The sequence below is a fragment of the Cebus imitator genome, unplaced genomic scaffold (assembly GCF_001604975.1).
Source record: "Cebus imitator isolate Cc_AM_T3 unplaced genomic scaffold, Cebus_imitator-1.0 Scaffold93, whole genome shotgun sequence".
Taxonomy (NCBI): Eukaryota; Metazoa; Chordata; class Mammalia; order Primates; family Cebidae; genus Cebus; species Cebus imitator.
In genome coordinates, this window is record NW_016107408.1 from 2,106,623 (window position 1) to 2,131,924 (window position 25,302).

The window sequence follows — 25,302 nt, forward strand, 5'->3', positions numbered from 1 at the left end:
TTCATGAAGCAATAAAACTAGCAGCCTTACTTGCCATTCACCATTTGGGATTTAAAAACTCAAGAACAGGAGATTAGACAGTGTCTTGGCTTTATATGCTGTTACTACAATTAAATAAACAGCCCCCTGTGTGAATTAATCGCCTTGGTGCAGGTAAACGAGCGCAAGAATCTAGGCGAGATTTTGAAAAATGTTTAGACTGATTTAGATCGACTAGGAATTGCTAATGGTTTTTATAGCTAATACTTTCAACTCCCTCCATCCAAAGTAAACACACACACACACACACTCACAACTCAGGAAAGCAATGGTTGAGTTTCAGTTGTGCAACCTTGCTCTTGCAAAATGAAGTTTTTTGTCTCTGGCATGTCAACATCCCAACGTGGCTCACTAGACACAAAGACTAACATGAGGATGAGAGCCTTTTTTTCAAAATTGAAGGCATATGTTTTACAACCCACCTGGTGTTCATTTTATCATAAGATCTCGGACCAGAGCCTTCAAGTGATTGTCAAGTAGCAATTGAAATAAAACATCAATGTGATATAATGACTGCAATTTACATGAAGATAGTCAGAGAATCTTAGTCCCATGAAAATCTCCACCCTAAAACAGAGAGGTTCAAACTATAAACTCTAGATGTTTTTTAAAGACTCCCTTAAGATGGTGAAGAGACAGAATTAAAGAAAAGCTCTCTCTCTCTCTGTGTGTGTGTGTGTGTGTGTGTGTGTGTGTGTGTGTGTAAAGCCAATCATATTAATTTTAAAAAATAAATTTTCCCAGCTTCATTAAGGTATAGTTGACAAATAAAAATTGTGTATATTTGTGGTGTCCAATATGATGTTTTGACAGATACCTATATTGTGAAATGATGAATTCAAGCTAATTAACAAATAAAACCTCAATATCATTTTTGTGTGTGTGGTGACAAGACTTCAGATCTACGCTCCTTGCAATTTTCAAGTATACAACACAACAACAGTATAGTTGTTGCTGGAGAGAGTCCCAACTCAGACTCCAAGAGAGGGTTCTTGGATCTCGAGCAGGAAAGAATTCAGGGCGAGTCCAAGAAGTAAAGCAAAAGCAAGTTTATTAGGAAAATAAAGAAATGAAAGAATGGCTACTCCACAGACAGGGAAGCACCATGGGCTGCTGGTTGGCTCTTTTCATGGTTATTTCTTGATTATATGCTAAGCAAGGGGTGGATTATTTATTAGTTTTCTGGGAAAGAAGTAGGCAACACTCAGAACTGAGGGAAACACCCACCCTCGCATTTTTAGACCACATAGGGTCACTTCCAGATATTGCCATGGCATCTGTAAACTGTCATGGCGCTGTAGGGGTGTCTTTTAGCAAGCTAATGCATTATAATTCACATATAATGAGCAGTGAGGACAACAAGAGGTTGCTTTCCTTGACATCTTGGATTTGGTGGGTTTTGGCTGGCTTCTTTACCGCATCCTGTTTTATCAGCAGGGTATTTGTGATCTGGATCTTGTGTTGACCTCCTGTTTCATCCTCTGACTAGGAATGCCTAACCTGCTGGGAATGCAGCCCAACAGGTCTCATTCTACCCAGCCCCTGTTCAAGAGGGAACCTCCAACAGGAACCCCTGTTCATTCTGGTTCCAACGCCTCTGACACAGTCATCATGTCATACAGTAGACCCCTAGAGCTTATTCATCCTGTCTAACTTGACCTTTGTACCCTTTGACCAACATACATGTATTCCCACCACATCAATTTGTTTTTATTAAAAAGTAACATGAAAGAAAAATTATACCCACTCCTTATGGGAAAAAACGTGCAGACGCACTGCCCTGCAGAGGTGGCCTGATGATCCCAGCAAAGAGACTGGTGGCGCTGAATTCAATTAGCTTCACTCTTGCAAGAAATTTTCCCAGCTTTATTAAGATATAGTTGACAAATAAAAATTGTGTATATTTATGGTGTCCAACATGATGTTTTGATAGATGCATATATTGTGAAATGATTAATTCAAGCTAATTAACAAATAAAACCTTAATATCATTTTTGTGTGTGTGGTGACAAGACTTCAGATCTATGCTCCTAGCAGTTTTCAGGTATACAACACAACAACAGTATAGTTGTGTTAACTGTCATTGCAATAACAGTCACCACACACACAAAAATGACATTGAGCTTTTATTTGTTAATTAGCTTGAATTCATCATTTCACAATATATGCATCTATCAAAACATCATAGTGGACACCATAAATATACACAACAAGAAAAGAATGGAAAGCCATATATACCACAAGCAGTACATGTGACAGTCCTAGAGATTATCGAGGGCAAAGAACTAAAAACGAACGAGTTCAGCAGGAGCTATGACGGCCTGGGGTAATGAAGGAGAGTGGGACGTCCTCGATGAAAGCCCCAAACACAGCAGCAGGTGGAGAAGATGTTGACTTTATTTAGCATTAATTGCAGGAAAGCGTCTATAAAATGTGGTCAAAAATTATTAAACCCCCGATGTTATGCCAACATTATGCCATCCCCTTTTCCAAGGCAGGTGTATTATTCCTAGTCCCTAGGATTAAAGTAAATCATGGCTGTTCCATGTATTCTGAATATTGCATTTCATTATTTTTTACTGCCCTGTTTCTCTGGCTTTTTGTGGCTTAATAGGCTCTGCTATTTTTAAACTCATCATAGGTTCCACGTTGGGGGAGGAAATGTCAGAAAAAAGAATGTCCCTTCAACATTCCCTTTCCACCCTTAAATCTCTATGTGAACATACTCTACCTACATTTCTGGAAATCTCTCAAGTCTAACGTATTTCCAGTGATGGCCACAGATACATCTCTCTCCTCTCACTGGATTTGGGATACTTGCTTAGATTTAAGAGACTTACTTTAAGATACGCACTCATGGTTACCTGGAGAAGCCCAGACTTGCATACTTGATGCCCAAAACATTTTCTAGAAGGAACAAAACTATGCGAATCATTTCTAACAAAAAAGGAGCCTGAGTTTACCCACAAATCCAAAATTAATCTAAGCATACTTTTTGTCTGTGACAGGGTCTCACTCTGCCACCCAGACACACTTTTAAAATCTCAATTAAAAATTAGAACATTCAGCTGGGCATGGTGGCTCACACATGTAATCCCAGCACTTCGGGAGGCTGAGGCGGGCAGATCATCTGAGGTCAGGAGTTCAAGACCAGACTGACCAACACGGAGAAACCTGTTTCTACTAAAAATACAAAGTTAGCCAGGTGTGGTGGCACATGCCTGTAATCCCAGCTATTCGGGAGGCTAAGGCAGGAGAATATCTTGAACCCAGGAGGCAGAAGTTGCGGTGAGCTGAGATCATGCCATTGCACTCCAGACTGGGCAACAAAAGCAAAACTCCATCTCTAAATAAATACATAAATAAATAATTCAAGTAGCATATTGCAGAAGGCTCTCACCATTATCCACTCAAATATTCCTGAAGACTCAGAAATGATGAGATTCTACAGATAGGCTGAGAAAAATAAAACAATGAAAAGCATGCCCCTGAGTCATCTCGTGAAGCCACTGCAAACATTGACATGCCCAACGGTTGGTCAACACCACCCAGGACACAAGAGTCATACCAGCCAGAAAACAGCAGCCTCCCTTATGTGTCCTGATTTGGGAGGCGGCCAAAATACTGTAACCATCAATCTCTTCTCACATCCACTCCCTATTCTCCCCTTTTTCTGTATCTTTTTATCTTTAGTTCCAGAAAAAAAAAGGATAGGCAGTCAAAGAATAACCCGAAAATGTTTCTTCGCTTCCTAGGATGCAGAGTGGCAGGTGGAGAAGCAGAGACAGCAGCACCCCAGAGACAGCACAGCCAGGAAGCAGAGCTGAACGTGCGTGACAGCGACACTTGTTCAAATGCCAATCGCAGCGCAGAGGGTGGGGGAAGAGAACCCACTCTTGCAATCATGCTTTTTCAGTATTTCCTAGTCTTTTTTTTTTCCTTTGTTACCTCCCTCCCAAGAAAACCTTTTAGACTTGTTTTCCCCTCATTGCCTTCCTCTCCGTGAAATTTCACGCCACAGATAAATGGGTATATATGTTTTTACACTTAGTCTCAAAGAACCAAATTTTGTCCACTTGGTAGCATCTCTCTCCCCTCTTGAGAATGCACGTGCCAGCCCCTTAATCCCTGGGAGTCAGGTTATGTGTCTACAATGAATTTGTTTATCCCCCTGTAAGGCAGGGTTTCTCAGTCTTTGCATCATTGATATTAGGGGCAGACAATTCTTTGTTGTAAAAGTGCCGTCCTGTGCGATGGAGGCTGTTGGGCAGCATCTCTGGCCTCTAGGTGCGCATAGCCTTCCTATCTCCCATTCTCCTTTGTAACAACCAAAATTTCTCCAGACCTTGCCAAGTGTCCCCCAACGGGCAAAATGGCCCCCAGCTGACAACTGCTTCTCTAGAGATTAGGAATATAGCAGTGATCAAGGTAGGCAAAGTTTCTGCCTAAGGTTTTGCTACTAAACAGTTGCTTGATCTTAATAGCTCTTAACAGCTCTTAGTTGTTTTACCTCTCAAAGGAAAAAAAAAATATCCAAGGTCCTCTCTAACTCTGTTGGGCACGTGATCTCTTTGTGTGTTTTTAATTAAATTTGATTGTTTAGAATGGCTCTTTTTTTCCTCTAAAAGTTTGAACCCAAATCACATATACAGTGAATTTTAAAAACAAATATAAAAAGCATTTGATAAATATCTTTTTAAAACAAACACATTTTTCCAAAAATCAGTGTGTGAATGATTTTATCCTTAGAAAGTTATGCAAATGTCATCTCCTTGCAGCTTTCAGTTCTGAGCAATCCGAGATCTCGTAGCGAGCAGAGAAACATACAGAATTGGACATATGGTAGATGTCATGCTAGATGGTACGAAGCCATTGAAGAGTGTCATAAAATCACATTGAGCATTGTTAGAGATTTCATGGGCTTTTTTTTTTTTTTTAGGTTTCTCTTTTCTTTTCTAACATAAACTCAAGTTTTGCCATTCAAAACCTAGGTCCAAATCAAATGATTGGAGTTGTAATAAAATGATAACTTATGTTAGTATCCACCTAACATAAAAATCACTTGATCTGAACAAAAAAAAAAAAAAAAAAACCTTGTGGTATTGATAGTAAAAAAAGTGTTGGTCTGAGTTAGGAAGTGATGCAGAGAAGTGAGGCTAGAAGAGTTAAATGTTGGGCGGAGGCTGAGGCAGGAGGATCACTCAAGACCAGAAGTTAGAGGCCAACCTGGGACATACTGAGACTCTATCTCTAAAATAAAAAAGAAAAGTTAAACAATGACAATAGAGTCTTCCTGTAGGCTTTTTCGGCAAGTGATAAGGGAGCCCTTTGAATGTCATTAAACATTTTCTAGTCATTTTTGCTACTGTCAAGTCTTATTTGCCCAAGGTCACTGAAATATTATATTCCTGAAGCTAGGAATAAACTCAGAGTATCTCTGGGTGAAAAGAGGGTTGAGATCAGTTTTTGATCTAGGAAATTACGTGATATCTTGATGAACAGAGGTGAGAGTTATATGGATTCTTTTATCTGTGACCTTGAACAGAGAATTCTAGTGCAGAAATGGAATTAATGTGAGGGCCCAAAATTAGGGCTAGGATTCATTTACCCTTTGGAGTGCTAAGGTGCTACACTTGCTTGATGTTTTCAATGGCAAAATCATTATCTGAGAGTATTGGTGACCCATTTGCTTTGGAAATTCTTAAACGACTGAAGAAGTGCATTGAAGATCAGAATGAGCCTCAGACCTTTATGCCTTGGGTCACTTTAGAACAAACTAAAGAACTCATAAGAATACCATTGCTTTCTGTTTTTGTGTAGATAGAGAAAGGAAGTTGGCTTCTGTTTTCCTCCTTGCCTCTCCAACTAGAAAAAGCCAATTTTGATGGCCAAATCATTTTGAAAGAGGAGGATTTTAAGTTCTTAGAGCTTACAACTTAACTTCCCATCTTGCGGCTGGTTTGCATCTAGGAAGCTTATAAACATAATCTGCTGACTTGTCTCTAAACAAAGCCCTTTAATGCTGGATCTCATTGAAAGAATGGAGGGAACCCCTCAAGGTCATATTCCCATAACCACTAGACTTTATCTTCCTACCAAAGGGGACCTAGGAGGAGACGTCTCATGTTGGCAATTTCAAATATTCCACGTGGGCTAATTAAGTGTGTGCTGTGATCAACAACTGAAGAATGTTACCAGAAAGCCTAAATGGTTATTATCCTATTTTGGAGACTTCTCACTCAGTAGCCAAAAGTTAAAATAACTGGCTAAAGAACCAGGAACTTCTCCTAAAGAGGCATCCAAAGGGAAAGTCAAATAGCTCATAAAATCCTACTCCAGTCTGTAAAACAGCAAAAGAGACACTTAGCATAGAGTGTTGTTTCCTTGGTTCTCTTTATTTTATGAGGTCTCAATAAGTTTCCTGGGGATGCTATAAAAAAGATTTCTTTATAGTGGTTTGCTAGGCTACACTCCCCCACCCACCGTCACACACACACCCTCAATTCCGCCTCCTCTCCACACCTCCCCTCCCTTTGTTTGATTCATAAAACTTGTTCCATGTCCTGTGTCCTTCCATGTTCTGTCAATTGGCCCTTTTGCTAAAAATGCTTCTTTTCTCTCCAGGGCAGTGTTCACTGCTGATTGGGCCTGTCACAGTCTAAATTATAGGCTCATTGAGGCTCTCTGTTTAGACTTTTACTGACAAATGAAATATGCCAGTAATTCCTCATAAGTATTTGAAGTGGATGCTATGATGTGCCACTCAGACTTCCCTTCAGGAGTGGAAGCTTGATGTCTTCAGTTGCAGATTGTGTTGGGATGGACCTTAGCTGTCAGCCTTCTTCCAGAAGTGCCTCCACTGGAGAAATCTGCCTCAACGATGCTTGTATCTTCTTCCAAAGCAGCTCATACCAGCAACTCATCTACATGAAGTTCAAAGGCCCAACCTCCTCCCCCTAGCCCTGGACAATTCAGAAGGCAATTCTAGCTCCAGAGCTTCCTGTGGTTGCCTCTGCACTGCAGCCTAGCGTTTCTGTCTGCCCAGTGCTCTTTGCTTCCCTTTTTGGTCACAAGATGTTTGATCCCAGGAGCTCTCTGTCACACCTGACCCGCACTCCAATCTCTGTCTTGGAGTCTGCTTCCCAGGGAACTCAGCCTGTGACAACTGGTGCCAAGGATGGGCTGAGATAGCAGACACTAAGATGGGACTTTGGAACTTGATCCCTTTCACCCAGTTGGCAGTGAGGACCCCTTCACTGGTGACAAGTGAAGCACAGGTAGCCCTGGCAGATGGAGCACTGCGATTTTTGAACTTTCACCTTGGGTGGACTGGGGTGGGTAGCTGAGGAAGGGACTGTGGCTCCCAATGCAATGAGTGAGACCTTTACAAGGGGGCAATCGTAGGACAGTGGAGTTGGGTGGTCATTGCTCTACTTGACTGACACTCCGGCGGCGGGGAGACGGGGAAAGCTGAGTGTGATGAATCAGTAATTAAAAGCAAAGTGGGAAAGTCAGAGGACTTCCCTGGTCACATCAAAAGAGACTCTCACTGCCTCTAGAAGAAGGTAAAGAAAGCAGACAACTGGGCCAAAGATGGCTAATTTCAAACCAAGTTGGAGTGGCTTTGCCAAGGCCATGGCCCTGGTCCCTGTTGGAAAGAATGGGGCCTCAACTCATAGGATTAGGACATGTGGGTTAATGAAACTCACAAATCTTGAATCCCCTGAACCCTTTGATCTTGAAGAAGTTTTTCACTCTTCCCAGTGGGCTAATGCTTGCCTCTAGCTTAAATGCAATTCCCAGGCCTTTTTTCTGAAAGATAGCATGTGTCATCCTCAGGATCTGTCCCCACCTCCTATGCTGGCTAGTGGGTTAAAAACTAGGGTAGAGTCACAACACAACCCGGCAAGAGATTTACTGAACCTGTTAAGAGAGGAAAAGAACTATGCCCTAAAGGCACTCTAGGATCTCATCAGTATGTCCAGGCAAAAGTTAAAAGAGGACTCATGGGACAGGATGACCAGAGTGCTAGAGTAAGGGAGCAGAACATTAATTTAGATAAAAGAGAGTTGTGGCTTTTTGTTTTTATACAGAGTTGGTGATATGGTTTGGCTGTGTGCCTGCCCAAATCTCATCCGGAATTCCCACATGAGGGAATAGCTGAATCATGGGGGCAGGTCTTTCCCATGCTGATCTCATGATAGTGAATACGTCTCATAAGATCTGATGGTTATACAAGGAGGAGTTTCCCTGCACAAGCTCTCTCTCTCTTTGCCTTCTGCCATCCATGTAAGATGTGACGTGCTCTTCCCCTTCTGCCATGATTGTGGGGCTTCCCCAGCCACATGGAACTGTCAGTCCAATTAAACCTCTTTTTTTGTAAATTTCTCAGTCTCAGGTATGTCTTTATCAGCGGCGTGAAAATAGACTAATACAGTACATTGGTACCAGTAGAGTGGGATGTTGTTGAAAAGATACCCGAAAATGTGAAAGTGACTTTGGAACTGGGTAACAGGCAGAGGTTGAAACAGTTTGGAGGGCTCAGACAAAGACAGGAAAATGTGGGAAAGTTTGGAATTTCCTCAAGATTTATTGAATGGCTCTGACAAAAATGTGATAGTGATGTGAATGATAAGTTCCAAGCTGAGGTGGTCTCAGATGGAGATGAGGAACTTGTTGGGAACTGGAGCAAAGGTGACTCTTGCTATGTTTTAGCAAAGAGACTGGTGGCATTTTGCCCCTTCCCTAGAGATTTGTGAAACTTTGAATTTGAGAGAGATGATCTAGGGTATCTGGCACAAGAAATTTATCAGCAGGAAAGAATTCAAGAGGTGACTTGGGTGCTGTTGAAATCAGTTTTATAAGGGAAGCAAAGCGTAGAAGTTTGCAAAATTTGCAACTTGACAATGCTATAGAAAAGAAAATCCCATTTCCTGAGGAGGAATTCAAGTCAGCTGTAGAAATTTGCATAAGTAATGAGGAACAGAATGTTCATCCCTGAGACAATGGGGAAAATGTCTCCAGAGCATCTAAGAGGCCTCCACAGCAGCCCCTCCCATCACAGGCCTGGAGGCCTGGGAGGAAAGAGTTGTTTTGTTGGCCAGGCCCAGAGTCCCTGTTTTATGCGCAGCCTAGCAACTTGGTGCCCTGCATCCCAGCTGCTCCAGCCATGGCTGAAAGGGGCCAACACAGAGTTCAGGCCATGGCTTCAGAGGGTGCAAGCCTCAAGCCTTGGCAGCTTCCATGTGGTGTTTAGCCTGCAAGTGTGCAAAAGTCAAGAAATGAGGTTTGAGACCTCCGCCTAGATTTCAGAAGATGTATGGAAATGCCTGGATGTCTAGGAAAAAGATTGCTGCAGGGGCAGGACTCTTATGAAGAACCTTTGCTAGGGCAGTGAGAAAGGGAAATGTGGGGTGGGAGCCCCCACACAGAGTCCCTACTGGGGCACCACCTAGTGGAGCTGTGAGAAGACAGCCACCATCATCCAGACTCCAGAATGGTACATCCACTGGCAGCTTGCACCGTGCACCTGGAAAAGCTGCAGACATTCAATGCCAGACCATGAAAGCAGCCAGGAGTGGGGCTGTACTCAGCAAAGACACAGGGGTGGAGCTGCCCAAGACCATGGGAACCCATCCCTTGCATCAGCGTGACCTGAACGTGAGACATAGAGTCAAAGGAGATCATTTTCACACTTTAAGATTTGACTGCCCCGTTGGATTTCAAACTTGTATGGTGCTTGTAGCCCCTTTGTTTTGGCCAGTATCTCCCATTTGAAATGGCTGTATTTTTTACCCAGTGCCTGTAACCCCATGGTATCTAGGAAGTAACTAACTTGCTTTTGATTTTACAGCCTCATAGGTGGAAGGGATTTGCCTTGTCTCAGATCAGATTTTGGACTGTGGACTTTTGAGATAATGCTGAAATGAGTTAAGACTTTGGGGGACTGTTGGGAAGGCATGATTGTTTTGAAATGAGAGGACATGAGATTTGGGAGGAACCAGAAGCTGAATGATGCAGTTTGACTATGCCTCCACCTAAATCTCATCTTGAATTTCCACATGTTATAGGAGGGACCTGGTGGGATGTAATTGAATCATGGGGACAGGTCTTTCCCATGTTGATCTTGTGATAGTGAATAAGTCTCACGAGATCTGATGATTTTATAGGGGGGCGGGGGTTCCCTGCACAAGCTCTCTCTCTTTACCTGTTGCCATCCCTATAAGACATGACTTGCTCTTCTTTGCCTTCTGCCACGATTGTGGGACTTCCCCAGCCACATGGAACTGTAAGTCCAATTACTCTTTTTTTTAATTACCCAGTCTCCTGTATGTCTTTATTAGCAGAGTGAAAACAAATTAATACAGATGGGATCCCGCTATGTTGCCCAGGCTAGCCTTGAACTCCTGAGCTCAAGCAATCCTCCCACCTTATTGGTATGGCTGTACTCTTTCAGAAAAGAGGATTTAACTTCCTGCAAAGACCCCTGGGAAATGGCATGAATGCATTGTTAGAATGCCCCCTCCCCCACTCAGTGAGGTAGAAGTGGTGGAATTGCCGTGGCAGGCATTGGAAGAGGAGATGAGAAACCAGAGAAGGAGGCACCTTAAAGTCGCTCAAAGTCCAACCAGGGAACAAGGTTCCTGAAACAGCTCAAAAGAATGACCACTTTCAAAGCAATGAGGAATGTTCTGAGATGGGCACCAGCCCCTCTAAGCAGCTCAGTGGTGACACTCCCCTGTGGAACAGAGGTAGTGGGAGAAGATGCCGATTCAAAACTGGATCCACTAATAGCAATAGGAGGATAAGACTACAAAACAATAGAGGCCAGGTGATAATGCTTAGCTGCTGGAAGTCAGGTGGATACAATTAACATCATGCGCAGCAAAGTGAGAGAGCAGCCAAGGTGCCCTAGCTTGTAGAGGCTGCAAGAAACTGATGGACGTGGCAAAAGAAAGGAGAGGCCCACAAGAACATAGTCAACTTTTAAAATAAAAATAAATCAAAGGTGGCTGATGGGATGAGGCCAGTTGCCCCTTAAAAAGTCATAGTCCCGGCTGGGCGCGGTGGCTCATGCCTGTAATCCCAGCACTTTGGGAGTCCACGGCAGGCGGATCACGAGGTCAAGAGATCGAGACCATCCTGGCCAACATGGTTAAACCCCGTCTCTACTAAAAATACAAAAAAATTAGCTGGGCGTGGTGGCACGTGCCTGTAGTCCCAGCTACTCAGGAGGCTGAGGCAGGAGAATTGCTTGAACCCAGAAGGCAGGGGTTGCAGTGAGCCAAGGTCGTGCCACTGTACTCCAGCCTGGCGCCTGGTGCTGGAGTGAGACTCTGTCTCAAAAAAAAAAAAGTCATGGTCCCTTGCGTAGTTTTCTGATCTGAGCCAGTTTGGGACCCTGGAACCTATAGATTGAGGAAGAGGCGGGATCCCCAGGACGGAAGATGCTGTAACACCATTACAAGTGTACACAGTAATGATTCCCCCAGTTCTTCCTCAGAGGAGCCTATTGCCATTTACTCAGGCGCTGTATAAAGGAGAAAAGGGAATCCCCGCACGTTTTGAGGATTGTTGGACATAGAGTCTGAGCTGACATAGATCATCCACACATCTGAAGCAGACTCATTGCCTCCGCCATTAGAATGAGAGCAAAAGGGGACTGGGAAACCGGTATGGTCCTGGCTCAAATTCAGGTAACAAAGGGTTCACTGACATCTTCAGCATCTCTGGTCGGTTAATACGATTTGGATATTTGTCCCTGCCCAGGTCTCATGTTGAAATGTAATCCCCAGTGTTGGACGTGGGGGCCTGGTGGGAGGTGTGTAGGTCATGGGGTGGATCCGTTGTGGCTTGGTGCTGTCCTCGTGATAGTGAATTCTCTCAAGATCTGACTGTTTAAAAGTGTGTGTCACCTCCTTCCTCTCCTTGTCTTGCTCCTGCTCTGGCCATGTAACACACCTGCTTCCCCTCTGCCTTCCATCATGATTATAAGGTTCCCGAGGCCCTCACAGGAAGTCAAGCAGATGTTGGTGCCATGCTTGTACAGCCTGTAGAACCATAAACCAGTCAAATCACTTTTCTTTATAAATTTACAGTCTCGAGCATTTCTTTATAGCAATGCAAGAATGGCCTGACACCTTGGTCATTTCTCCAGTCCCTGAATGTATTAATGGAATAGCTCTACTGGGTATTTAGCCCAAATTCTCGTGGTGGGTCCTTTACTTATGAGACAAGAGCCTCCGAAGTAGGGAAGGACAGGTGGAAGCCTCTGAAACTGCCCTCGTGGACAAGATAATAAATCAAAATGAATATATCATCTTGAAGAGCTCAGCAGAAACCAGTGCAACTTTTAGAGACTTAAGGAATTAAATGAGGGGTCAGCAAACTAGACCACCCTGGCATGCTACCTGTGAGATTTACACTTTTGAATGGTTGCATTTTAATGATGATGTAGATACCTACATAATGATCTCAATTTTGCTGCTTGGCTCACAAAAGCTAAAATATTTACTACCTAGCACTTTACAAGAAATGTTACCAAGCTCTACATTAAAAAGGGGTCCCCATCTTTTCTCTATTTACTTACCAGTCTGTCTTTTGCACAAAACAGAAAGATCCTGGAGGTTAACAGTGAACTACTACAAACTCAACCAGTGGCAGCCCAATTTGCAGCCACTGTGCAGAATGTGGCAGCTGTGCTAGAGCAGATTAACATGGGTCCTGGAGATGGTATGTGGCCATTGTCCTGAGGAGCGTGTTCTGCTCCTATCTTATTAGAAAAGGGGGTTAGAAACAGTTTGCTTGTCTTGAAAGGTTAGCAAAATAAATTCACCATTTTGCTCAAGGGCTATGTTAACTCCCTCACCCTCTGTCCTGTCTGAGGAGATCTGGACCACCTAGACAGTTCACAGAATCACACACTGATTCATGATATTGATGACATTATGCTAATCAGACCAGATGAGCAAGAAATGACCAGCACACTGGAGGCCTTGGTAAGATTCACATGCTGGGATGATGAGTGGGAAATCCTACAGAGATACAGGGGCCTGCCATGTCAGTAAAGCTTTTACGGTCTTGGCAAGGAGGCATTTTAGTACAGAGGTCAAGACAACAGTCTTGGCTGTTCTCTACTATATACAGAGTAGATGCTCAGAAATTGAGAGTTCATATGATTATGGTACTGATGATAATTATAACTTTAGCCCTGCATCTGCTGTGAACTTTCCAGTATCTTTAAGTTATTAACTTTGTTACGCCGTGTGGCAATGTGATGCCTTGGATCTAAAATCCTGGAGCTTGATCAAATGTTGGCTCTGCCCTGTCAGTGATTGTGAAACTCTGAGCGTGTTACTTCACATCTCTCTGAAATATGTACATTCTCCCCTGTTAATGATCACTTTGGATTAGATAATATCTAAGATAACTTCCATCTTGAATACTCCATTGTGGTAGCTGCTACTACATGCTTCTATCTAAACTTACACTTAAATGAATTTAAATTAACTCAAAATTCAGTTCCTAGGTCACACTAATCACATTTCAAGTGTTCAATAGTCCCATGTGTCTACTGCCTACCATATTAGACATAGAGATAAAGAACATTCCCAACCCCAAAAAAGTTTCTTTGCACATTGTTGCTCTAAAATGCTATCATAATATATTACAATCTTTTTAGGTTCAGTGAACACGCACACACATTCACAAATAAAATATACCCTAGAGCTAACAGAGCACTAAATCAGTCATACCATAAGGGCTTAGTATGAGGATATTAATATATATCACATCAATGTTATAATTATAATAACCTTATGAAATTGGCATAATCATTCCATTTACAGAAGAGAAATTTTAGTTTTCATAGTCACCACTCTGCTCATTGAGTTAAATGCATATCTGATTGCCCCCTTTGGAGAAGCTAATCAGAAACTCAGAAGGATGCAACCATTTGTCTCTTAACTACCTATGACCTGGAANCTACCTATGACCTGGAATGCTTCAACTTGTCCTGCCTTTCCAGACTGAACTGATGTTCATCTTACATATGTTGTTTGATGTCACCTGTCTCCTTACCTACCTATGACCTGGAAGCCCCCTCTCTGCTTTGAGCCTTCCCACCTTTGCTTTGAGTTATCCTGCCTTTCCAAGCTAAACCAACGTTTATCTTGCATATGTTGATGGATGTCTCATATCTCCCCAGAATGTCTAAAACCAAATGTGCTCTGACCGCATTGGGCACATACCACCAGGACCTCTTTAGGCTGTGTCATGGGCACATGTCCTCAACCTTGGCAAAATAAACTTTCTACATTAATGAAACAACAAAAAAAGAAATCTTAGTTTTTTCAAGTGATACCACCCTTGTCCCAGTCATACACCTAAGAAGTGGTGAAGTAAAGACCCAAACCCTCCTTTAAATCCTCACCCTTGGGCTCCGTTTCCTACTGTCTTCCACTGTGCTTGGATACTGATTGCAAGTACAATGCAATCATCTTCTAAATTCCAACATGACAGATTCTCAGGAGCTGCAACTCAAGCAGCTAGGAACTGATTTTCAGGCCCTTGGAGGTAGAGACTTGCCTTGTTTTCCTCTTGGCTCTCAAGGCAGCATGTCAGAAATACAGGGAACATTGCTTGAAAAGGCTTGATTCTTTCTGGCTTTCCGGTCAATTACTTCTTGCCTCAAGCTGACATTATGACCACTTTGTGAATCTCTCCCCCAATCTTCATGCATATCTTCCTTTGTTAACACACACATTCACATACACGCACACACACATATATTTTTCCCTATACTGTAGCCTGAAAATGGCACAGATGTCTGGATGTTGTGTTGTTCCATTAATTTAATAATAATTCCAAAAATATTCCTCTTTCATCCTATATGCTTCTTTTAAAGTTTGCATAAGTGCATACATTTGCGTGTGAAACAAGACTACCTCGTTTTCAGGACTGGAGGTTCAGAAGAATTCCTCGACACAGGCAAGTTGAGAACTGAATTTTGTTTTGGAAGGAAAAGGGGGAATCCCATGTGTGAGTTGTGAAATCGAACTGACTGAAGTTCACCCGGATTTAAATGTTTTTTAGATGAAATGGTACTGTGCATTTTGAGGGATAATAATGTTGCTTAAACACAATTTGGCTTGGAATGTAAAAACCTCAGTTTTGGTACTAACTCTGCCAGTCATAGATGTAGGACTTTGGGCAGACAGTTAACTACTAAGTCTCATTCTCCTCATCTAAAATGGCCATCGTATTAATACTGTCTTTAGTGGGTGCCATAGTATATAGCTATGCCTATACTGGATGTAGTGAATGCTGTCATGTATGGCTCAGACTCCCATTCAAGACCAAGATAATTATTTTCTAGGTGGAAGAAATGGTTATTTTTATTTTTTTAATAAAAAAAAATTAGAGACAGGGCCTTATTCTCCCACCCAGGCTCAAGTACAGTGGTGCTATCATAGCTCAGTGCAGCCTTGAACTCTTGGGCTCAAGTGATCCTCCTGCCTTAGCCTCCCAAGTAGCTTGCCTTACGGGCATAAGCCATCACACTTACCTGCTGACACCTCACAGCCAAGTCTGTCTCCAGGAACTGCCCTCAGCCTAAAGCAGTCACCTTGCCCAAGGTTACACACCCTTACCAAGAATAGCCCACACATCCAAAGAGTGATGTATGTAACATACAGAGATCCACTCTCTCTGCCTCAATTTGGGATATCTCTGAAGTGCTATCCCAGCTCTAGAGCTTTCCATGGGATCAGCTGATACCTCTGCTATAACTACATTTCAGTTCAGTACCTCCCTTTGCCGAATTCTGCTTTTCTCACTCCTTCACAGATGGTAACCTCAGGAGCCTTCTCCAACAAATCACATGTAAGCAAATCTCCATCTCAGTCACTTGGAAATCACATGCTACAAACCTAAATTTTGTTTTCTTGTGCTCATAACACAAACATCAAGACAAATGTACTATTACAAATATTTTCTCTTTCTATACTGAAGCATTTTTTTTCTGAAATACTCAAACCAGGAGAAAATGTTGAAAGATTTAACTCCATAGCTACCAATAAAATAACTGTAATCTGGATACAGCTAAATTATTGCAATTAAACAATTGCAATATTTAGCATCTTGGCCATTTTAAAATAGCATCTAAGGTGAGAATTAACATAACATGTTTTAGCATTTTAAAATAAAATCATCAGAAAAAATTTTTTTGTATTACCCGAGATACTTCATGTTGTAACACTTCTGCACACTCTCCATTTCATGACATCTTCCCCAACACTCACGGTCAAAATGAATCATTTTTTCCTTACTGCCTTTGTAAAAGACAAGCATAGTTATTTTCACATATGTTTTTCTCCCCCACAGGGTTGTGATATTTCTGTAAAGCAGAGACTATATATTATTCATATTTTATCCCCCAGAATTAAGTACATTATTTTCATTTAGGAGGCTGTCTATAAATGTTAGCTGAATGTCAGTTTGGGTAGTTATAATTGTTATAGTTTACAAGAAGAGAAAATGTCTTAAACTGAAGGCTGAGAGATTTAAGTATGATATAAGCAAATACTTTTGTAAATATGATATAAACAAATATTTTTATAATTGTAAGACTTATTTTATGTCAGAAATGTCTACTAATACCCATTCAATTGTGGCCAATTGATCCTTGACAAAGGTGCCAAGACCATTCAAAGAGGGAAAGAATAGTTTCGTCTAAAAGAAGTGCTGGGGCCGGGCGCGGTGGCTCAAGCCTGTAATCCCAGCACTTTGGGAGGCCGAGGCGGGTGGATCACGAGGTCAAGAGATCGAGACCATCCTGGTCAACACAGTGAAACCCCGTCTCTACTAAAAATACAAAAAATTAGCTGGGCGTGGTCGTGCGTGCCTGTAATCCCAGCTACTCAGGAGGCTGAGACAGGAGAATTGCCTGAACCCGGGAGGCGGAGGTTGCGGTGAGCCGAGATCGCGCCATTGCACTCCAGCCTGGGTAACAAGAGTGAAACTCCGTCTCAAAAAAAAAAAGAAAAAAAAGAAGTGCTGGGACAACCGGGACAACATACCCATAGGTAAAAAAATAAACTTGGAGTCCTACCTCAAACTGTATACAAAACTTCACTCAAAATGAATAACTTAAATACAAAAGGTAAAACCATAAAACTCTGAGAAGAAAACAGGGTTAAATCATCATCACCTTGGATTTCTCCATTGATTGTTATATATGACACCAAGAGCATAAGCAACACAAGACAGGACAGATAAACTAAACTTCATCACAATTCAAACTTTTTCTTTTTTGAGACAGGGCCTTCCTCTGTCACCCAGGCTAGAGTGCAGTGGCGCTATCATAGCTCACTTGCAGCCTCAACCTCCTGGGCTCAAGTGATTCTCCCACCTCAGCCTCCCAAGTAGCTGGGACTACAGGTGTGTGCCACCACACACCACACCTGGCTACTCTTTTTTCTTTCTTTCTTTTTTTTTTTGTAGAGACAAGGTCTCGCTAAGTTGCTCATGTTGGTCTTAACCTCCTGTGTTCAAGTAACACTCCTGCAGGGATGACAGATGTGAGCCACCACATCTGGCCAAAATTCAAAACTTTTGTGCATCAAAGGACATCACCATGAAAACAGAAAGCAAATTCACAGAATAGGAAAAAATATTTCCAAATCACATATCTTATAAGAATCAAGTATCCAGAAGTTATTAAAAATATTTATGACTCAACAACAAAAAGACAAAGCAATAGAAAATGGGCAAAGGACTTTAATAGACATTTTCTGAAAGGAGATACATAAATTGCCAACAAGTACATGAAAATATGCTCAACATATTTGCCATTAGGGCAATGTAAATCAATGTCACAATGAGATACTACTTCACATCCACTAAGATGGCTGTAATAAAAAAAGAGTCTCCACCAGTGTTGGTGGGGATGTAGAGAAAGGAGTATTCTTGTACATTACTGTAGGAATGTAAAATGGTTCATTTTACAAATATAGCTGTGATGGTTTGTTAGATTCTAAAATGTTAAATATAAAATTAACATACGACCCTAGGATTTCACTCCTATATGCATACCCCAAAGAACTGAAAACAGAATTCAAACACATTCGTGTACACACATATTCATAGCAACACTATTCACAGTAGCCAAAGGGTGGAACAGCCTAAATGTCCCTCAGTGAATAAATGGATAAACTAATTGTAATAAATGCATTACTCTGCCATAAAAAGAAATAAAGTACTGTATTAGTTCATTCTCATACTGCTATAAAGAAACACCCAAAACTGGGTAACTTATAAAGAAAAGACGTTTAATTGGCTCAGGGTTCTGTAGGCTGTACAGGAAGCACAGCTGAGGAGGCCTCAGGAAACTTATAATCAGGCATGTCTTACATGCCCCGAGCAGGAGAAAGAGAAAGAAGGAGGAGGTGATACACACACACAGAGCAGATCTCCTGAGAACTCACTCATTATCAGGAGCACAGCAAGGGGGATATCCACTCCCATGAGCCAGTCACCTCCCACCAGGTCCCTCCTCCAACACTGGGGATTGCAATTTGACATGAGATTTGGGTGGGGACACAAATCCAAGCCATATCGAGTAATAGCACATGAAACAACATGGATGAACCTCTAAAACACACTAAATGAAAGAAGCTAGACACAAAAGGTCATCAACTATATGATTCTATTCTATATATATATATATATATGTGTGTGTGTGTGTGTGTGTGTGTGTGTATAATGTTGGTGCAAAAGTAATTGTGGTTTCTTTTACACCTACCCAATACATAAAACATCCAGAATAGTTAAATATATAGACAGAACACAGATTGATGACAGTCAGAGGATAAAGAGAGTGCAAAATAAACAGTAATTGCTTAATATGTTTTACTTTGGAGTGATGGAAATATTTTGGAACTAGATAAAGGTGCACAACATTGTGAATGTAATAAATGTTGCTTAATGGTCTCTTTAAAATAGTTAATTTTATGTTCTATGAATTTAACCTCGATAAATTATAGTATTTAAAAATCTTGTAATAACTACTAAGGGAGGTTTTGAAATTTCTTATGTGTTAGCCATCTAGACTTTGCAGGATTATTTGGATGTTTTGTGATCTAAAGTCAAAGGAATAGTAATTATTTGCCCTTCCAGGTTCTTTCTAAGTTGGCAGATAGTAAACATCAGTATTATTCACCAATATCTTCTTCTCCTCTATTTTTGGATAAATGAAGAATGACACTTCCTTGGTGTCCCCTTGCATTAAGAAGGACCATGTGACTAGTTATGGCCAAGGAGATGTAAGCACAAGTTACGTGTCTGATTTGAGGGGTAAGAGATTGTCCATGTTCTCCTCCTCTGCCATGGTAATAGAAAAAAACAATGCATGGGTAGATATAGAAGTGTCTCAACTTTGAAACCATCTGGAACACTGAGCTCCCAATGGAAGAGAGCTGTCCTATAGAGTAACCTGGACCTGAAGTGAACTTTAAAAATGCAAGAAACAGACTTTTACTGTGTCACACTACCGACATTGGCAATGCTCACTACTCCACATAATAGCCTATCGTTGCTAACACAAGTGGCCCATGGAAAGAAAAGGTGTGTGTTTTCTCAGATCATTCAGGTTAAGACTGTGCCTCCCACTTAATAGGTTGCTAAAAAGAAATAAAACACACTGGTACATGGTTAACAATAAATGTTAGATTTGAGTCGTGTCATTTGTAATGCTTGAGAACAATGAACAAGAAAACATCATAAAGGAGAAGATGTCTGGCAGAAAGACTTTCCTAGAACAATTTGTAAATATCTATGCCATTCAGGAGAAACCACAACTCCTCTCTCTCCTTTTCTGCTAGCTCACCAGTAGGGTTGGAGTCTAGGGTTCGTCGGCTGTTCCTGCTCAGGGCATCTCTCTCAGAAATTGTCTGGTGGCACAAAACCAGGAAGAAATATCTAGGCCAGGTGAGTATCACCTCTTTTTAAATACATCCCTTGATTTATGTATCTCTTTGAGAGTATATCAAAATCACATCGGTGAGATTATGAGATACTCATCTTGAAAGAATACAGAAATTTCCTTGGCCTCGAGAAGTCTCTGATTTCTGGTTGTCACTCTACAAAGAGGTAAGGAGAAGACAAGAACAAAATCAGGATGCATGACCGATGCATCTCATTTTTAGAAAGGAAGAAAGTGAACTGAATGCTAAAAATGCAAATGGTATCTGCTACACTAGATGTCAGTTAAGGGAATCTGGAACAGAAATTTGAAGATGAGTTGTTTCATCCATCAGATAATCTCAAGGCTTAAGTGCAGCTTTTTATGCCTAAAGAAATTGCTATTGAACCATGTTAATTCATCTGGAAAATCCAAGAGAGAAAGTTTATTGAATTATCTCAGAATTTAAGCTGTGGAGTCAGATGATCTGGGTTCAAAGACTAGCTCATGTATGGACTACATGTGTAATCTCAGGAAACTTAATTCATCAGTTGATATTTCTGTTTTATCATCTATCAGATGGGGTAATTATGCTTACTAGGGTTTTCGAGAGGATAAAATGAGTTTATGTGTTAAGTGTTTACAACAGTTCCTGGCTCACAGAATGTCCTACATGAGAGTTTGCCAACTATTATAAAGAGTTAATCAAACACATGAAGGCTTTGGTGGTGAGGACTGGCTTTGAGGTAATATCTGAGCTGGAGTCCTGTAGCTGTAGGACTTTAGCCAGCCAAACTCTCTTAGTTTTAACTCTTCCCCTGTCACATGCAAATGTTTTTGGGAGGGATTTAGCAAACCAAAGTATTCAAATAGTTTAGCACAGGAGGTGATAATGAATGAGTTTTCATGAGATCTGACGGTTTAAAAGTATGTGGCGGTTCCCCCCCCATCCCCAGCTTCTCTCCTGCCGCCATGTAAGATGTGCATTTTTTCCATTTCACCTTCCGCTATGACTGTAAATTTCCTGAGGCCTCCCTAGCCATGCAGAACTCTGGGTCAATTAAACCTCTTTTCTTTATAAATTACCCAGTCTCAGGTAGTTCCTTATAACAGTGCAAAAATGGACTGATACAGTATACTAGTTCAAAAATACAGAGTAACAATTTCTTTCCATGAGCTCTATCAAAAATCTCATAATTCACTCTCATTAGACTGACAAGATCACATGCTCACCTTTGAACTAATCACTGTGACCTAAAGAAATGTACATGCTAATTAGTCTGAGCTAGACAGAGTAGTGTTTTTCTGCTCCAATCACAACAGAGTCTGAGAATTCAAAAGTAGTTTTCTAAGAGAAAATGGAAGTAGCATGTTACTATTTTAAGCAGGGAGGATGGAAGCTGAGTGGGCAAATAGACCATCTTTCTACTAAAAAAGCTATGTGTGGGGTAAAGAGAAAAGCAGAAGGAGATACCTGGCAAAAGATTCGGAAAACCTGGGGCATTAGAAGTTGCAACCAGATTTTCACATCTTAAAATCCATGGTGGGACTTTAACTTGGAGTTGTGTATTGAGTGGTAGGGAATGGATTTTCTGCTGTTGTATTCAGACAGGTTCCCTTGCCTGGTTCCTATTAATCAGCAGCCAACAGGAGTTAGGTGGGGAATTTTTGGTCACCGGGAACAGCACTGTCTACTGTATTTTATGGGAATTAAACCTGTGATCTAACTGTGAATAATAAGAGATTGAAACTTGAGATAGCTGTTTGCTATAGCACCAAAAAAAAAAAAAAAAAAAAAAGCAAATTTATCAGGACATATCAGCCTACAATTAAAAGAAAACCCACATTCAATTAAGCCATTTGAAATGGCTTAAATAAGGCCATTTGAATGCGAGTTTTCTTTTAATAGTAGGAAACGTATTCATTTATTTAGCTAGGAATGCAGAGACAGGGCAGTTTTCAAAAAATACATAAGCACTGATTTGTTAAAACTCTATTTTCTGGCCAGGTGCAGTGGCTCCTGTCTGTAATCTCAGCACATTGGGAGTCTGAGGCCAGAAGGTTGCTTGAGGCTAGGAGTTCAAAACCAGCCTGGCCAACATAGTGAAACCTCATGTATACAAAAACAGAACAACTTAGCAAGGCCTGGTGGTACACACATACAGTTCCAACTATTCGGGAGGCTGAGAGGGGAAGATTGCTTAGCCCAGGAGTTTGGGGCTGCAGTGAGTTATGATCGTGCCATGACACGGCAGCCTGGGCAACAGAGCAAGACCCTGATTCAAAAAACCCCACAAATCTTTATTTGTATTTCCACCCTCAAAATCTGCTATAGCTTAAGACTGGTGGTCACCAGATGGCTGTAAGTAGCTTCATGCTCCCTTGCTCTGGTCTAGCATAAGAGAGAAAAATCTCCTTCCAAAGCATGAAACATAAGTTTTCCCTTTTGGCCTACCAGAATTAAGGAAGGTCATGCAATATTATATGGGACATACTTTTACTAAAAATAACATTTGTTTTTTTTATCTGAAATTCAAATATACCTGGGCATCCTGTATTTTATCTGCCAACTCCAGTCCTGACTGATTTAGACTTATCCAAAATGCCCTCTAGAGGGAGGTAGGGAGGACACAGGAACAAAATCAGGCTCCAGTGTCTGTCTCATTTTTAGAAAGGAAGACAGTAAACTGAATGCTAAAAATGGAAGCAGTATCTGCCGGACTACATGTCAGTGAAGGGAATTTGGAACAGAAATTGAGGATCGGTTGTTTCATCCAACAGATAATCTCGAGGATTATACTCTGGATGAGTAAAGCGTTATAACTCAGTCCAATTGTGCAAGTATGTATTTAATACTTTTTAATCAGCAAGACGCTGTTGAAGATTCCAAGGGATCATTGAGTCTCTGCTTCCACCATGCTTCCAGTGTAATAGGGGGAATTAAATAAGCACAGGAGGTGAGGAGCACCCTGAAAATGATACAGAGCCATGAGGATCCTGAGCAAGGCTTTCCTGGCAGAGCCAATCTCGGAAACATGCCTCAAAGGGTATTGAATAAGAAGGGGCATAACAGAGAACTGGGACATAAACACCAGAAAAATATTTTAGGGCTAACTTTTACAGGGAAATTTCAATTCAAATTGGAAATGTCTACAAATTATCCAATAGTGAATGTGGCAAAAAAAGATTTTTGAGCAGTGGTATGGTATGATTGAAGCTGTATTTTGAGAAAAATCAATCTGACAGTAATGTGTAAGATGAATTGGAGTGAGGAAGAGACTGTCAATGAAATGGCCTAGAACAATACTATCAGATCTGACACGCTCTTTTGGTACCTAGATTTTGTAAAGGCTACTATACTATCTTGAAATGAAATTCAGAGAATATAACCAGCCTGTAAACATAATTCTAGGAAATTTAGGATAAAACTCTAACTGTAATAGAAATGAAAAATAAATTATTTTATAGTAAAACATATATTCTACTATAAATGTCAAACTATAGACCCAATACATCTTTCCACCTATTTTTATACTGCCTATGAGAAAATGCTCAATATAAAAATTGGCAATATATAATGAGAAAATGACTTACTGTGTCTAAAGTGAAATGCAACAGCCAGCAAAACCATGCCTTCAATCCACCAGGTTCTGAAGGTCTTGAGAACAATTATACCCTAGCAGAATGAGACAGGCTTCCATTCTAAACAAATCTAAACAGACCTGATACAACTTTCCACCTATTTTTACATAGTCCATTGTTTCCTTTTTAAATGCTTTATTTGTCTGCTCTCATGCTGCTGATAAAGACATACACAAGACTGGGTAATTTATAAAAGAAAGAGGTGTAATGGACTCATAGTTCTACATGGCTGGGGAGGCCTCACAATCATGGTAGAAGACAAAGAAAGAGCAAGCAAAGTCATGTCTTACATGGCGGCAGGCAAGAGAGCACATGTAGACAAACTGCCCTTATCAAACCATCAGATCCTGTGAGATTTACTCAGTATCGCAAGAACAGCATGGGAAAGACCCGCCCCCATGATTCAATTACCTCCCACCAGGTAGCTCTAACAACACATGGGGATTATGGGAGCTACAATTCAAGATGAGAGCTGGGTGGGGACACAGCCAAACCATATCAAATGCTTAAATTTTCTATAATCATGTGAGTTCCTGGCTTGCAAAGCATAAAGTATTTACTATCTGGCCCTTTACAGAAAACTATTGCTAAGCTCTCTCAAGAATAACTACAGAATTTGTGTGACCCATTTCAAAGTAAAATTGAGGGCTCCTTTTGAAAAAGTATTAAGGACAATAGAGCAGTCAAACAAGAGCAGAATTCATATCCACAGAGCCAGCTATCTCTGTTCTAGTATGTAAATACTCAGACACACCTCCACTACCAACATAATGAACCAGTCAGATGCATGTACCTGGGAATGCACCAGTTGCAACTACACACTAAAACAAATAGGACCATGCATACTGCACAGCCCTGGATAGAAACCCCAGTACAAATGTGATTTATTGGCAGCTCAAGCACCAGGGTGGTGTTTCCATTCCTGATACGACTTTTTAAAATTGTAAACAACTCTTGGGGAATTTTCAAATCATATAAAGTATAATCTTTCTTCAATTTATATGAAAGTTGCATCCCTGGAATACTCGTGGAATACTAAAACATAAAAAACAGCACTTAGACATGAGGTAGAATTAGCTTGTAAGTTCAGATAATTATGAGTAACTTTTATATGACTGTTCAATGACATCTTTGAAGGGTTGTGTGGGGCTCAGAACAATTGTTTGCTGTGAAGCACTGGCCACTACGTTGCAAAATGGACAATGCTGCTGACCCCAATGTGCTCAACACCAGTAATGTCTCCAGGTCTCTCCTACTGTAACACCCACAAAGCCCACAGTCATTTTCAAATCACCCTGTCGGAGGTAGTCCGACCCAAGTTGAAAATTATCAGTCTAGACAATAGAAATCACAATTGACCGCAGGTGGTAAGGGTGAGATGTATCAATGAAGTGTTGGGCTATTAGCTATTGGGCTGCAATGGTACAAGCATGAAAAAAAGTTAAAGATGAAAAACATTACGTCTTGCCCTGGCACAGCCCTTTTAAAAATGTATCTAGTCAAAATTGCACAGTTTATCCCACTTTCTCTTTGCAGCATTCTTTTGAGATAGGTAGGACGGATGCCAATAATATCAGTACTTTAGATCAGGGGTCTCCAGTCCCAAGGCCACAAACTGGTACCAGGCAGTGGTCTGTTGGAACAGGCGAGCATCACTCCCT

At 41.2% G+C, this 25,302-nt stretch overlaps 1 long non-coding RNA gene across 2 annotated transcripts in view; it reads right to left on the reverse strand.

Annotated features, from left to right (window-relative positions):
* The window catches only part of LOC108309338, a 31,471-nt gene extending 14,854 nt beyond the window's left edge, over positions 1-16,617 (reverse strand). The window contains exon 1 of one of the 2 annotated variants that reach the window (XR_001827290.2): positions 16,274-16,617. This is a non-coding gene — a long non-coding RNA (uncharacterized LOC108309338). Of the gene's footprint in view, positions 1-12,628; positions 12,917-16,273 lie in introns of those variants that run through there. The other variant, XR_005201418.1, reaches the window with a different exon arrangement.
* Between the last annotated feature and the right edge of the window lie 8,685 nt (positions 16,618-25,302).